Below are 4,671 nucleotides of genomic sequence, written 5' to 3' on the forward strand. Positions count from 1 at the left end.
TGGCTGGGCTGGGGATGTGACTCAGGGATAGAGAGCCCTCCCAGCCCACCAGACACTCAGGACTGGAAAAATTAAAGTTTAACAGTGGCCATAAGATGCCAGAGAGAAGCAGACACCCTTGAAGGTGCACTGGGATGGAACAGGAATGCTCCTGGGTGGCCTTGCAGTATAGGAGGTATAGAGGAGGCTCTGGACTGGGGTGCTTCTCTCAGTGGCAGTCTCTTGATGCCTTGTGTCTCAGTTTTTTTCATCTCAGCTTACCCAGTCCTTACTGCTGCCTAGGATATTTGAGTGTGTGCCTGCAGGCAATGACTTTGTCTAGTGAGCACACCCAGCTCTCCCCTGGCAGGCAGCCAGGGTCCCAAGCCCCTACTGTGGGGTGGGAATGGGGTGGGATGACCCTGTGGGTGAGATTGACCCTGGGCTAGTTCACCTTGATGCAGGAAAGAAGCCAGCACTGTCTGGTAGGTAGCACAGAAGCCTGCAGTCTGATTCACCATGTACTGCAGAGTGCTGTCCCGTATACAAGAATCAGTCTCCAGGACCCCAAGGACCTCAGACTCAACCTCATGTAGAAGGAGATGCCCCTGCAAGACATGCTCACATCATACGAGCTGGAAGGCCTGGAGCTTGGGCAGCTGGGGACATCTCCGCCAGGCCTGGAGGCTCCAGCTCATCCCTCCGCAGCCGCCCCCCTCCCCCGAGGTGCTCAGGCTGCTTTCCCAGGACATAGTCTACCCAGCAGACTCCAGTCCTGCTGATCCGGGCCTCACCAATAAATCTTTCCCACACCCATAAATCTTTCCCCATAAATGCTTATTACGGGAGGGAGACTCCGCCGGGTGGACCTCGTGTCTTCAGTTCATCGATCGCTTTGGCTGGAGTTGGTCGTGTACGTATTAAGCAGAAAGCCTGACTGGTGTGAGCAGTAAGAAGGCGTGTTAGGGTGAAGTTTGCCTCAGTGCAAGCACAAATGGAAGGAAGGGTGAGCTGCCTGCTTCCAAATGCTGTGGTCACAGCGAAGTGAGCATCCTGGCTAGAAATGTTAGTCCAAGGGTCACTGAAGGATGTAGAGAAGTTCATCAAATCACTAGTTTAGGAAGAAACAAATGAACAAACACAGGAGACGACACGACTTCTCCTAAAAGTTCCCATGGCTGCTGCCACAAACGGGCTCCGATAAAGCGGACACAATGCTCTATAGTTCCGATCAGAGACCGGAAATGATTCTCACAGAGCAGAAATCAAGGAATCAGAAGATGGGGACTCTAGCGGCAGATGAGTCAAACTCCTGTGCTGTTTCCATTGCTCAAGGCTGCTGATTTCCATTGGCTGTGGCTGCGTCATTCAGCTCCTGAGTGCACGAGAGGCCATGCACAGGCAAAGAGGAAGGTGCAACTGTAGTTGCCAGCCATGCTCCATGCCCCACAGGGACCCAGGAATCCGAAGAGTGTTTTTCTTGGGAATTTGGGGTCCATATCTCATTATGCTGAGTATAATCAAGAGGGAGAGAGAAGGAGGCTGACTACAGAAGGGAGAAAGCCGACTCTTCTCTACCCCCAGCCTCCGTCTCCCAGATGCCCTTACATGAAAGGAACTAGACAGTTCTCTGTGCATGTCTCCACGAAGCAGCCTCTTTCCCCAACTTCTTGGGTTGGAGTCCCTGGTCTGGGAGTGCAGAATCTGTTTCCCATCGGGCCCTGTGAGCAGGGTCAGAAGCAGAGGGCCATTCTGGTCAGTGGGCAGGAGGTATTTGCTCAGGCCTACAGGCGGATGCTTTGATGTTTTGGGTTAAGCATCAGGGCAAGCTCCAGGAGGGCAGGGACCCCGGGCCAGGATTCTGAGCATGGCCCTTAGAGTGGGCATCCACCTGTGAAGCATGTCTCCTTCCCTCACCAGCCTTGCCAGGCCAAACTCCACGACTATCTTAGACACAGCTTGGCTGTCTCAGGGACCCTCTGCCTCACACTGGCCCTGTTCCCAAATCCTCACACCCCTTTCCCCAGGAAGTCAGCTGGAGAAGCTGGAAGAGGCCAGTGTTTGGGGCTACGCAGGACAGAGCCAAGCCCTTGGCCAGGATAGGCTGGTCTGGACACCCGTCTTTGCTCTTGTTTTAGCCTCCAATGTGGGGAGGAGCACGGGGGGAGGAGGGGGTAGACAGCGAGGAATACAGTGCATGCTTGTTGTGCCTCTAAGGTCGATGCTCAAGCAGATATAAGAAGTGCAGCTTCTTGGGTTCCCTGGGGGAGGGGCTGGGCTAGGGGCTGCTTTCTTCCTTCTCAGTGACTCTCAAGTGACAATGTGCATCAGAAGTTAACAAGATGATCAAGGGGCCATGTGTCACAGAAACACACTTCTCTTTCCTCCTTACTTCCCTCCTGCAGATCAGGGAAGGCTGGCATTGCACACCCTATGCCAACCTCATCAATATGCCCCTGCCTCTTTCCCACTGCTTCCTAGGAAGAATTTGAGCAGAGAAGCAGCCACATAGCAAAACTGATCCAGGAAGATGGGGACCAGGGCAGCCCTGGGGCTCCAGCTAGAGCCCAGGCCCAACAGCAAAGTAAGGCCTTCCCCTGTAGTGTCATTTCACTTGTATTTTAATAAATAAAACTTGCCTGGGGATCAGAAAAGTAAAACAACCACACTGCCCAGCCTTATAAACCAGGCAGTGGTAACACACGCCTTTAATACTAAGCCATACTACTGGGATTAACTCGGCAGTGCACACCTTTAATCCCAGCCCTAGAAAGGATTATAAACAGGAAGAGACAGCTCACAGACACAGCCTCATTCTGAGATTCCTGGAGGCAGGATCACCATTTCCGACTGAGGTCGAGGTAAGAGCCAGTGGCTGGCTGCTTTGTTTTTCTAATCTTTAGGTTGAACCCCAGTTTCTCTCTCTGAGTTTTTTTTATTAATCGTGCTTCATTACCCCAGCTCCAGCCTGCCCAGCCTGCCCTTCTTCATTGGCTTCCTGGCTGAGAAACAGGACCCCAAGACTTGGCCACATCCACGGTCATAGAATGAGGATAGAGACCCAACCTGGGTTCAGCTCCTGTCTAGACTTAACAATACACTAATAAGATCTAAAGCCCATCAAGCCATAATAATTCATAAATAGCTGAGGACCTCCAAAGTCCCTGGAGGGCACCTGCTTATGATTGTGATCTTGGGGACCCCAGTCCTCCTGTCACACCATTCAACCCCTTACACTCTCCAGTGCCCCTGTCCCCTCCCCCAGGCCATAGCAGATTGGAGGCTGTGGATGCAGGGCCAGGGCAGCTCAGGCCAGGAGGAGGGCTGTGCTGATGTTGATGGACTCAGGCAGCCGAGAGTGGCAGCTGCTTTCCTGGCCTTTCTGAGCAATCCGTCTACCCTGGCTGCTCCCTGCCCTGACACAGCTAGGGACCTGCTGGGAGAGCCTCAGCCAGGCCTCTGCAGGTCAGTGTGGACTGCAGACAACTGACCTTATCCCTCTGAACCTTTTCTCACACCTCAAGAGCAGACCTCTGACCTGCCAGAGACTGTGATGCAGCCTGCGGGGCTCTGTTTATCTTGCGCATTAATTCTGCAGCATGGGCTTGACCCTGAGACCCTGACCTGGCTGGGGCGTGTGCAACCAAAGGCTTTGTGTGCACAGAGACTGGGTTTGGGGCTCATAACTCTCTTTTCTCTGTCTGCACCATCTTCTTGGGTTTAAGCTAGCATCACACTTGTACTTGTTGACTGTAAGCAAGACTAGGGATTCCCAACTGTGTCAGGCTTAGGACAGTGGATGAACATGAGCAACATGTGGACACAAAGCTCTGTCCACAGCTATACCCACCAGTCCACAGCCCATGTCTCCCATCATAGCCCACATGCTCGAGCCATAGCCCACAGCCCCCATCCACAGCCCATGTCTCTTATCCATAGCCTGCTTCCCCCACCCACAGCCTACATGGTCCATCCATAACACATTTCCCCATCCATAGCTCACATCCCCCATCCATAGCCCACAGTCCCCCACCCATAGCCTGTGTCCACCATTCCCAGCCCATCTACAGTCTACCACCCAGACCCTGGAACATATCCTGAGACAAATACAGGGCAAGTAGTGGACACATATTTGCCAAATACAGTGGTGAGGTGCCACTTGCTGCCTTCACGTCTTCCCTGCCCAGGATAAGGGCATTGCCTTCCTCTGAGTGAGCAATTCTCAGGTCCTGCAGACAGCAACTGTGCTACATCTACAAACCCTCAGTTAGAAACTCAGTACTGACTCAAGCCTACATGGGGCTCTGACTGGTGTTTTTGTGTGTTTTCCTTACCCTGACTTTATTTTGTTTTTCTGCTCATATTTTCCCTTTGCCTAAATTTTCTCATTTATTAATTATATCTGGCCTTGTCATGGTGTCCCTGTAAGCTGGCTCAAGCTGCTGATAATGCAGGCTCAGACATTCTTAAAAGCTCATGAGTCCCGAGATCCCATGGATGGTACACCTGGGGTAAGTGATAAAGATACATGAAGCCAAAGAGCTGTGGAAGTGTGGAATTGCATTTTGGCCCCAAGGTGCCCCTTAATATCAGCAGGTGACATCAGAACCCAGCTGGCATGGCCAAGGATGCCTCTGGGATTCTACAAGTTAGAAACCAGCAGTAGTTGCTGGGTTTGAGAGACCTATGGTA

The sequence above is a fragment of the Microtus ochrogaster genome, unplaced genomic scaffold (genome assembly GCF_000317375.1).
Source record: "Microtus ochrogaster isolate Prairie Vole_2 unplaced genomic scaffold, MicOch1.0 UNK5, whole genome shotgun sequence".
Lineage (NCBI taxonomy): Eukaryota > Metazoa > Chordata > Mammalia > Rodentia > Cricetidae > Microtus > Microtus ochrogaster.